At 46.0% G+C, this 12,069-nt stretch overlaps 1 protein-coding gene across 1 annotated transcript in view; it reads right to left on the reverse strand.

The window, feature by feature from the left end:
* The window catches only part of LOC120932770, a 29,448-nt gene extending 17,836 nt beyond the window's left edge, over positions 1–11,612 (reverse strand). Inside the window, exon 1 of the mRNA XM_040345440.1 lies at positions 11,500–11,612. The gene's annotated coding sequence lies outside the window, so the exon portion shown is untranslated. The remainder of the gene's footprint in view (positions 1–11,499) is intronic.
* Between the last annotated feature and the right edge of the window lie 457 nt (positions 11,613–12,069).

The raw sequence follows: 12,069 nt of genomic DNA on the forward strand, positions 1-12,069 counted from the left end.
CCATCTACCAGGAGATTTTGGATCACTTTATGCTTCCTTCCTCAGGCGAGCTCTATGGGGATGCTGACTTCATTTTCCAGCAGGACTTTGCACCTGCCCACACTGCCAAAAGTACCAAAACCTGGTTCAATGACCATGGGATTACTGTGCTTGATTGGCCAGCAAACTCGCCTGACCTGAACCCCGTAGAGAATCTATGGGACATTGCCAAGAGAAAGATGAGAGACATGAGACCGAACAATGCAGAAGAGCTGAAGGCCACTATTGAAGCATTCCATAACACCTCAGTAGTGCCACAGGCTGATAGCTTCCATGCCACAGTAATGAGGCAGTAATTGCTGCAAAAGGGCCCAAACCAAGAACTGAGTACATATGCACGCTTCTACTTTTCAGAGGTTAGATATTGTTCTATGTACAATCCTTGTTTTATTAATTGCATGTAATATTAAAATTTTCTGAGATTGTGGATTTGGGGTTTTCATGAGCTGTAAGTCATAATCATCGCAATTATGACAAATCACGGCTTGAACTATCTTGCTTTGTATGTAATGAGTCTATCTCATATATTAGTTTTACCTTTTAAGTTGCATTAGTGAAATAAATTGACTTTTGCACGATATTCAAATTTTTTGAGTATCACCTGTATGTCCCAGATTCAGGCTTTATGCCAATTTATACCACTAGGGGGAAGTGCTGGGAGTTCTGCAGGGGAACAGTTAATGAGCCCAGCTGAAGTAAGTGGGCTCATTAAGACCTCTAAAAAAACTCCCAGCATGCTTAGGAAGATGCCCCATCCTGGAACCAGTTCTGTGTTTGTGTAGACTGGGGAGTGTGCTATCTGTCCTGTGTGGTGAGACAAAGGGAGATAGGTGTTGGGGCAGCACAAGGCTGCACCTAGTTATTAGATAGGGAAACTACATGTGTAGTAAGCGGTCAAGCTGACCAGGATTTCTTTTTGTTTTGCTGTTATATTTTTCACTGTATATAGTTTAAATAAACTGCACCTTTTGTTTTTTTTACCTACAACTCTGCTGTGCCTGATTTTGTGTGGTGACCCCATCCAGGGGGTCACACACACCCGTTGCCGAGCTAACCCCCTCTCAATATATATATTGGGCAGAGTGCATGACTGGGGGAAGAGGAAAGCTGCAGGATCACAGAGCAGGATAGCATGCTATTACAGCTTACATTACAATTGTCTCTGCTCTCTTTGACACAGCCCTGCCTCCTCCTAATCCCATGCCTGGGATAGACAGAACCCATCCCAGCATTGAACCGGTGTTCTGTCTGTAGCGAGGTATCACCTTTCTTATGTGATTAAAAGACTACCATCTGTTTATCCAGAAGGATCTCAGCTCCCTCCGGTGGCCAAGTTGGGTTATAGCCACCTTCTATTTTCTTTCACACTGGTACAGCAAGGAATGTTGGGAAACTGAGTACAGGGAGGAAGAGACTCCATTGCCCTGGTTTATTCATAGACTACGATTCCCAGAGAGCAACTGTACAACCCCAGAATGCTTTGCTTCCCGTACAGCCTGCTTGGGGAGGTAATTTAAGGAAGAGGACGTGTTTGGCGCGCTCTCTCTGGAACGCCTCTTTAACCCAGGAGGACACCTGTGTGAAGTGTCTTTCCGGAAATGTAGGTAAGAGTTGGAGGCCTATCCACGCCCGGGCAGATCGCCATCCAGAGACAGAGAGAGGATCCCTGAGGGAGTAATCGGACGGTGTCCCAGTTCAACGGTGACCTGTGGGAGAACCGGAGACTGTCATCCTGAAGGACAGTGTGTCGGAGTTCGTAGACTGAGTGTTCTGGAAGGACAAGGCCTGATCTGATTGGGTTAGATGGGCACCTGCCCAAGCATACTAACTGCATTGCAGGAGGGTGGATCGTTTACACTTACGACTGTGATCTGACTGTTCGGGCATCTTTTGTCAGTTTACTTATTCCCTTTTCGGATTACAAATTACTTTTGTTGCACGCCAACGCATGCCAACGCGGAAGTGCACTAACTGTTGTGTTAATTTGTATTGAGGTTTGGTCAAAAGACTGCCTGTTAGGTATAGTAAATAAAAATAACTCTCCCATTCCCCACTAACTTTAGCGTAGTGCCCATACTGAAAGTAAGGGGGCACTACACAGGGAAAATGGCTCCCGATCAACCCTGAATGCCCGCAATTTTCCATTTGCAAAATGTAGTAGGCGAGTGGAAAATTTGAGGTCTGTACTAGACTGTGTATGTAAATATATATGTCAAATACACTGCCACTAACTAACCTGCCTGCTTAATCTAGCTCAAACTATCTCGGTCCACACATTATACATTATGCAGCCTCATATAGTGTGGGGCTGTGGACCCCTGAGTCATGATTGGCCAAAGGCACCATGCAGAGCACGCTGTGATTGGCCAAAACATGCAGATCAGGTGCATGCTTTGGTCAATCATACAGCAATGGACTGCAATCCTTATCTAAGTAGGTATCCGAACAGGGGGGGGCAGCATGGACACTGTGGTTGGGTTTTAAGGAGAGCTTCCCGATCCCTAGTGAGTTAACTGACGTCCCTCCTGTTTCGGCCAACCTGAAGTTGTGTATGATCATCCGGAGGTGGTTCTTTGTGGTACTTTGTGGACAGGTGCCTGCCAATGGGCTGCGCCATTTCCTGTCCTTATTTCGAGATGTTAAGTTCCTTTCTGAAATGGGTTGTCAGGGATTTGTCCGGCCTTAGTTCTATTTTGCACTCTGGAAATCTGGACGATTTCTTGGTGATAGGCCCTCCAGGGGATCGGTCTTGTCTCATTTTATTGGCCACGCTACTACATGTTTTTCAAGTTTTTGGAGTTCCACTGGCGCAGGACAAGACGGAGGGACCTTTTCACGGTTTTGACGTTTTTGGGAATCATCATTGATACCGAATTGATGGAGTGCCATTTGCTACCGTTCTAAGATCCAGCTACGGGAATTGCAGTAATTGTTGGGAAAACTCAACTTTGCATGCCGCATTATGCACATGGGGTGAGTGTTCTGTAGACGATTGGCGGCCCCTACTGCGGGGGTCAGGTCCCCACATCATTTTATTCATTTTTAGTCTGGGCCATCAAGAGGATTTGCGGGTTGAGGATATGTTTTTGGAGCAATACAATGGTAGGTCCTTTTGGCTGGGGCCTGCAGTCCTGGCGGCGGAGTTGGGTCTTTTCACTGACACGGTCCGTGGGTTGTGCGGCATACTTCAATGGGCGGGGATGCGCGGACCGGTGGCCGGAGGAGTTGTTGGGGTCTGACCATATTCGGAACTTGATGCTATTGGAAGTGTTTCCCATAGTGCTAGCTGTGGAGCTGTGGGGGTCGGATTTCAAGAACCGGAGGGTTCCTTTTCATTGTGATAATCTGGGGGTGGTGCATGCCATTAATTCCCTGTCGGCTTCTTCTTTGCCAGTGGTCTGTTTGTTGCGTCATTTGGTGTTGTTGTGTTTGCAATTGAATATTGTTGTGTTTGCTGTTCATGTCCCAGGGGTTGAGAACAAAGTAGCTGATGCACTTTCTCGCCTACAGCGGGACAGATTGTGGCAGTTGGCGCCGGAGGTAGAGCGGCTTGGAGTACCGTGCCCCAGTACTTTGTGGGATCTCGTTTTGACACTGTGATGTCGTTGGTGCGGTGGTGGGTAGCGGAGTCCACCTGGTGGACATACAAACTGGTATGGCGGGAGTGGCATGAGTTGGTGAGTAGTGTTGGGGGTTGTTCCAGCGGCGAGGACAGACTCCATGTATTGCTTTATTTTTTGCGTATGAATTGTGAAGAGGGGGTGTATTTCGCTTCATTGAACAGTAAGATGGTTGGCCTTGCCTTTTTGTTTAAATTGGGTGGGATGGAGGATGTCACCAAGGCCTTTATAGTAAGGAAGGCTTTGCAGGGTTATAGGAAGGGGCTTCTGTAATATTCCTATCTGTCCACTGGGGCTCCTGTAATATTCCCATCTCTCCACCGGGGCTCCGACATCTCCACCAACTCCGGCGCAAGGTGATGATGTTACAGCGACCTCACCTGTCTTCTCCTTGTATCCCTATTTAAACAGCCGACACCTATTGCTTGATGTTCGTGCTAGGAACCTGATGCCAGGCAAATAGCTCCAATAGCTGACGGCTGCCTTCCTTCACTATTGGCACGGATAGAGCCCCAAATTTCGATCTCCCTATTGGGACGGACAGAGCCCCAACTGCCATCTCCTTTCTGGGCCGAACAGAGTCCCTCCAACTACCAACTATTGGGCCGGATAGAGCCCCTCCAACTTCCAGCTTTTAAGCCGGACAGAGCCCCTTCTATGCTGGTAGTCAGAGGCTCTCCACTGTCCTATACTCAGCCAGCCTACTCTACAGTATGGATGAGCCAAAAAACCCTGATTCGCATCAGAACCTTCGAACGGACCGAACGTTCGCGCAAACTTTAGAACCCCATTGAAGTCTATGGGACTCGAATGTTCGAAATCAAAAGTGTTAATTTTAAAGGCTAATATGCAGGTTATTGTCCTAAAACAGGTATGGGGCCCCAGGGGACATGTGTCAATGCAAAAAAAAGTTTTAAAAACTACCGTTTTTTTCGGGAGCAGTGATTTTAATGACGCTTAAAGTGAAAAAAAAATTATTTTTTTTTAAATATCGTACCTGCTGGGTGTCTATAGTATGCCTATGAAGTGGCACGTGTTTAGAACTGTCCATGTGCAAAATGACATTACTATAGGAAAAGTCATTTAAAACGGCTTGTGACTTTAATGTAATGTCTGGTCCCTGCAATATGGATGAAAATCATTGAGAAAAATAGCATGGGTTCCCCCCCCCCTCACCTCAGGTCATTACCAGCCCCTTTGGCCCTACTGTATATACTTTGAACAGCAGTATACAGGCGGTGCAAACAAGACAGGGACTGTAGGTTTGTTGTTAAGTAGAATCTGTTTGTAATTTTGAACTGGTACTTTTTTAAAGTGTAGCTCCTGCCCAAAAAATCTATTTTTAAGCTTTCCTGAAAAAATAGAGAAGGGTTATCACCCCTGTAACATTTGTTTTGCTGTCTGTGCGCATCTGTTCAGAAGATTGCACCTCACTTTTTGTCCCAATGACAATTTTTTTTTTTTTTTTTGTGAAACATGGATTGGTGATAAAGCATCAGTGGACAGGAGACACCTCTTACAGAAGAGAATTTCCCTTCCTAGGGGTAGATTTTCTCTCACTTTCTGTTGTCTCCTTCCGTTTGCAAGCAGGAGTCATTTGTAAGTTGGATGTTTGAAAGTAGGGGTCTGCCATATATACTCTGCAGAAATTTGGGCCCTAGGTGTTGGTGTTGCCACAACACTGTAAGCCCTCACAGTTAGTCTTGGTGGGCGCTGGAACGCCCTGCTGTGAACTATTATATCAAGAATTGTAATTATATTCCTTTGTTGAACAGTGGTAGAAAAATTGGGCCTTTGGTGCTGGCGCTGGTGCCACAACACTGTAAGTCCTCACAGTTGGTGGGCGCAGGAATGGGCCCTGCTGTGAAATATTAGATCAAGAATTGTAATTACATGCCCCTGTTGAACAGGGGCAGAAAATTTGGGCCTTAGGCACTGGTGTTGGTGCCACAACACTGCAACCCCTCACAGATACTCTAGTTGAAGCGCAGGAATAAGCCCTGCTGCAAAGTATTGCATCAAAAATTGTAATTACATGCCCCTGTTAAACAGGGGCTGAAAAATTGGGCCTTAGCCACTGGTGGCGATGCCCAGAACCAAAAATGTTCTTACAAGCTATCAGCATGATCATTGAGGAGGAAAAGGATAGTCACTCAGCATAATAGGATAGTCACTCAGCATAAGCATAGGCAGTCTTGAAGGTATCTGACATTTCCAAAATAATTATTCAGTTACATCAGCATCAGGTGCTTGGTAGCTGGTGGTGATCCAAGCCTGATTCATTTTTATGAAGGTCAGTCGATCGACCGAGTCGGTGGAGAGGCACCCTGTGATCGGTTACAAAGCCTTCAGCAGCACTGAATGTGCGTTCCGAAAGAACGCTGGATGGAGGACAGGCCAGTAGCTCAATTGCATACTGTGCAAGCTCTGGCAAGTGATCCATCCTCAAGACCCAGTAAGCCAGAGAATTTTCGGTGGGAAAGGTTTCCAAGTCTGATCTTGCCCCTAGGTATAAAAATGAAGGAACACTAGTGTTGTTTAAATGTTACAAAGAATATAACAGGATATGCAAAAAGGAAATCAAGGATGCAAAAATTCAAAACGAACGACAGATTGCAAAAGATAGTAGGACAAACCCCAAAAAATTCTTTAAATATATTAATAGTAAAAAGGTGAAGTCTGAGCATGTAGGCCCCTTACAAAATAATCTAGAGTGGGTGACTGGGGACAAAGAGAAGGCAAATTTACTAAATGTTTTCTTCAGCTCTGTGTATACAATGGAGCATGGGGGAGCTCATGTCCAAAATGGGGGTGGGAGTGACACAGCCCCAAATCCACAATGGCTCAAAAGTGATATGGTCCAGAAATATTTAGACAGAATAAAGGTGGATAAAGCACCTGGACCTGATGGCATCCATCCACGGATCCTAGGTGAGTTGAGCTCTGTCATTTCAAAGCCACTGTATCTAATATTTAGGGACTCATTAAAGACAGGAATAGTACCACTGGATTGGCGCAGGGCCAATGTGGTGCCCATATTTAAAAAGGGAACAAAGTCTTTACCAAGTAACTATAGACCTGTTAGTTTAACTTCTATAGTTGGGAAGATACTGGAACGTTTAATAAAAGACCACATGGATGAGTTCTTGCAGGAAAAAAACTATTTAAGCAGCAGACAACATGGATTCATGAAAGACAGAAGTTGTCAGACAAACCTGATTTCCTTTTATGAAGAGGTAAGTAAAACCCTGGACAGAGGCATGGCTGTGGACGTGATATATTTGGATTTTGCAAAAGCGTTCGATACAGTTCCGCACACACGGCTCATGTGTAAGGTAAGGTCTACAGGATTGGATATATCAGTTTGTAAATAGATAGAAAACTGGCTGAAAGACAGAATTCAGAGAGTCGTGGTTAATGATTCTTACTCTGAATGGTCCAATGTTATGAGTGGTGTACCCCAAGGTTCAGTGCTGGGACCCTTACTTTTCAATATATTTATAAATGATATTGGGTCTGAGATCAAAAGTAACATTTCTGTCTTTGCAGATGACACCAAGCTATGCAGTGGAATAACGTCCTTACAGGATGTCTCCAATTTACAAGCCGACCTCAATGCTCTGTCTGATTGGGCGACTAAGTGGCAGATGAGGTTTAATGTAGATAAATGTAAAGTTATGCACTTGGGGGCTAAGAATATGCATGCATCATACATACTAGGGGGAGTACAACTGGGGGGGTCTGTAGTGGAGAAGGATCTGGGGGTTTTAGTTGATCATAAGCTCAATAATGGCATGCAATGCCAAGCTGCGGTTTCCAAAGCGAGCAAAGTCCTTTCTTGTATTAAGAGAGGTATGGACTCCAGAGACAGAGATATAATTTTGCCCCTGTACAAATCATTAGTAAGACCTCATCTGGAATATGCAGTTCAGTTTTGGGCACCAGTTCTCAAAAAGGATATAGGAGAACTGGAGAAAGTGCAGAGAAGAGCAACCAAACTGATAAGAGGCATGGAGGAGCTCAGCTATGAGGAAAGATTAGAGGAACTAAATTTATTCACTCTTGAGAAGAGGAGAATAAGGGGGGATATGATCAACATGTACAAATATATAAGAGGTCCATACAGTGAACTTGGTGTTGAGTTATTCACTTTACGGTCATCACTGAGGACAAGGGGGCACTCTTTACGTCTAGAGGAAAAGAGATTTCACCTCCAAATACGGAAAGGTTTTTTCACAGTAAGAGCTGTGAAAATGTGGAACAGACTCCCTCCAGAGGTGGTTCTGGCCAGCTCAGTAGATTGCTTTAAGAAAGGTCTGGATTCTTTCCTAAATGTACAGAATATAACTGAGTACTAAGATTTGTAGGTATAGTTGATCCAGGGTAAATCCGATTGCCTCTCGGGGGATCAGGAAGGAATTTTTTCCCCTGCTGTAGCAAATTGGATCATGCTCCGCTGGGGTTTTTTGCCTCTGGATCAACTGTGGGTATGGAGTTGGGTGTATAGGATTTTACTGTGTTTTTTTATTTTGTTTTTTGTGGTTGAACTGGATGGACTTGTGTCTTTTTTCAACCTGACTAACTATGTAACTATGTATTCCCGTACCATGTAAAACAGACGCTGGCGATGGTTGCTGGAGCCGGTCATACCTTGGGGCTGTGGACTAAAAAAAATTCTGAACGCATCAGTCAGACGGCCACCTTCTCCACCGCTCCTTCTTTGACTGACCGAAGCCTCAGCAACACGTTGTCCAGGACCAGGATTTTGTAACCTCCCAGTCTCTGGGAACACGTTGCACAGACCTTTCTGCAAGGCCTCCCGAAGATGTTTCATCTTCTGCTCCCTCTGTTCCGGCAAGATAAGGTCCGCAACCATACCCTTGTAATGTGGATCAAGGAGGGTTGCCAGCCAGTAATGATCCCTCTCCTTAATAGCACGAAATACAAGGATCCTTCCGCATGCTTTGCAGGATCAGGGAGGCCATACAGCGTAGGTTTGCTGAGGCATTCGGTGCAGAGTCCTCTGGGTCACTGAGGATGACATGATCCTCAGCCACCTCGTCCCAGCCACGTACAAGTCCATGGGTTTCTTGGGACTGTAATTGATCCCTTAAAGACTGCTGCTGATGCTGAGTGCTAGGCTCCACCTCCATGCTGACACAATCCTCCTCCTCGTTCTCTTCCTGTGTGATAGGCGGGCAAGCAGGACCACTGTCTGGATAAAGGGGGCCTTGAGAGGTAAGGAAGTCCTCCACTTCCTCCCTCTGTTCTGCCTCAAGGGCCCTGTCCATTATTCCATGCAGCGTGTGCTCCAACAGGTGGATAAGAGGGACAGTGTCACTGATTTATGCACTGTCACTGCTTACCATCCTCGTGGCCTCCTCAAATGGTGACAGGACAGTGCATGCATCCCTGATCATGGCCCACTGGCGTGGGGGGAAAAAACCAAGCTCACCTGACCCTGTCCTGGTGCCATATTGGCACAGATACTTATTGATGGCCCTCTGCTGCGTGTGCAGCCGTTGCAGCATGGCCAACGTAGAGTTCCACCTGGTGGGCATGTCACAGATTAGGTGGTTCTTGGGCAGGTTGTCTTCATTTTGGAGGTCTGCCAGTCAGCACTGGCATTACTGTATATGACCGTCGGAAATGCACACAGAGTTTCCTGGCCTGCTTCAGGACATCCTGTAAGCCCAGGTACCTGCCCAAGAACCGCTGCACCACCAAGTTAAGGACATGAGCAAAATAGGGCACATGGGTCAGTTTTCCCTGTCGGAGGGTGGAGAAGAGGTTGGTGCCATTGTCGCAAACCACCATTCCTGGCTTAAGCTGGCATGGCGTCAACCACCTCTGAGCCTGCCCCTGCAGAGCTGACAGAACCTCTGCCCCAGTGTGGCTCCTGTTCCCCAAACACACCAGCTCAAGCACTGTATGGCATCTCGATGCCTACGCAGGTAAGTACCCGCTGAGGACACATCAGCACAGGAAGAGGCCACAGAGGAAGAAGAGGAGGGGGTGGAGGAGAGAGGTTTGTCACAACCAGTAGTAGCATTTTGGAGGCATGGTGGCGGAACAACCTCCAACACTACTGTACCTTGTCCTGCATCCTTCCTAGCAGCCAGCAGAATCACCCAATGCACCGTGAAAGATAGGTAACGTCCCTGTCCATGCCTGCTGGACCATGAGTCAGCGGTAATATGCACCTTACCACTGACCGCCCTGTCCAGCGAGGCATGGACATTGCCTTCCACATGCCGGTAGAGACCCGGAATCGCCTTTCGTGAGAAAACGTGGCGTTTGGGAACTTGCAACTGAGGTACCGCACATTCCACAAACTCATTGAAGGGGGCAAAATCTACCAACTGAAAAGGCAGCAGTTGAAGTGCTAGCAATTTAGCTAAGCTAGCATTCAACTGCTGGGCATGTGGATGACTGGGAGAGAACTTCTTTTGGCGCTGCAGCAGCTGGGGCAGGGAAATTTGCCTGGTACAATCTGACGTCGGTGTACCGATAGTAGACTGCCCACAAGTACTTGGCTGTGACACACCTAATTATACACCTTCAGTCCTATCGGTGCAGGCTTCAGAAAGGACTGAGGTATAGTGGGGTTGGAGATCCCAGCTGATGAGGAGCAAGGAGATGTTTGCTTTGTTCTTTGGTGTGGGTCTATGAGGTACGCTTGCCAACGAACTGCATTGCAGGTCGACATATGTCTGGTCAAGCATGTAGTGCCCAAGCGGGTGATGTTTTGGCCACGCAAGATACGCTTGAGACATATGTTGCAAATAGCAGCGGTGCGATCTGATGCACACGTCTCAAAAAAGGCCCACACCAGAGACGTTTTGGAACTGAGAGACAGCAGCGCCCTGCACATGCATAGCTCTGCATTGTGATGCAGTCAGTGTGCTGCCCTTAAGCTGGCCCTGGAGGGCATCCTGCCTCGTTGGAGATGTGCCTCCTCCTCCCCTCTCCTATTAGGCACCCACGTGGAGTCAGTGACCTCATCATCCCCTCCCTCCTCATCACTGGAGCAAACCTGGAAGTATGCTGCAGCTGGGGGAACATGACTGCCAGATTATAAAGAAAAGGGGTGGTGGCGCTACCTGCCCTTATAAAACACAAATAAGTGTAAAGGTCAACCTTTACATAAAGGTCTCTGCCAATGTGTCAGATGTGTATTGGAGGGTAGGAGTCCCAATTCATATCCAAAATGTGTATAACAGGAAGAAGAATTATTAGTGCAATCCCTAGGACGTGTGTGTTGTCCTCATATGCCAAAAAACGTGCTGATACCTTATACCCTTAATACCTTAGGTAAAATGTGACAATCATATACTATAAATAAGTGAACAAGTTCAAATGTATAAATAAGTATATCCACACACAGGGTCATAAATTGACCAGTGATAAGGGTTAAACCAGCCAACCACATCCACACCTTATAAGGTGTAAGGAGATGCGGTGGAATACAAAAAGTGCAAAAAATATAAACAAAAAAAATATATATAAAATATTAAAAATAAAAAATGTGCAAAAAATTAATGGAATTATATATAGGAGGATATATATATATATATATATATATATATATATATATATATATATATATATATATATATATATATATATATATATATATATAAAACACTTAGCATTAGGTAATATATAAAGAAGTCCATTACAAAGTAGTGAGTGAATAAACAATATTCAGAATTCCATGTTCCATAAGTCCAGCCAGGGATTGGGAGTGCAGGCTCACAATGTGAGGAAGGTGCTTCTAGATCACAGATGGTGAAAGCGCAAGTGATCCCGGTGCTCCCCCTCAAGGGTCCCCACTCACCAGCTGCTGCTACTCCTCCAGGGGTGTATCACATGTAATGCAAACTTCCCGAGGCTGCTATCTCCCGATTGATTCCCTCTGCCATCCAAATAGAGAGTCTCCAGAGTAGTGTGGTAATCCTCAGAGGAAAGAAAAAAAAACTTCCATAGTGTAGTAAAAAATTATTTCCTTTATTTGGCCCAACAATGCTGGATGTACCAGCATAAACATACAGCAATGGCCACAAAATTAAAAAAAATATTAATAAAAAACTGCTGGAACAGCTAAAAAAAAGACACACACACGCGCGCCCGGGTACTCTATAGCGCTAGTGCATGGAATCGCGGCTTGCGGTCCACCTGCGTTCCAACTAGCATAGAACCCAGGAGTAGCATCACTCTGCCTTACGCGTTTCGTCATTAACTGTCTTCTGAAGCGACAGCTGGGGTGGGGGGGATTTGTGAGAGAGCTGGGGTGGGGGCATTTGTGAGAGAGCTTGGGTAGGGGGGATTTGTGAGAGAGCTGGGGGGGATTTGTGAGAGAGCTGGGGTGGGGGGGATTTGTGAAAGAGCTGGGGTGGGGGGGCATTTG

This window comes from Rana temporaria, chromosome 3, assembly GCF_905171775.1.
Source record: "Rana temporaria chromosome 3, aRanTem1.1, whole genome shotgun sequence".
In the NCBI taxonomy this organism is placed as follows: Eukaryota; Metazoa; Chordata; class Amphibia; order Anura; family Ranidae; genus Rana; species Rana temporaria.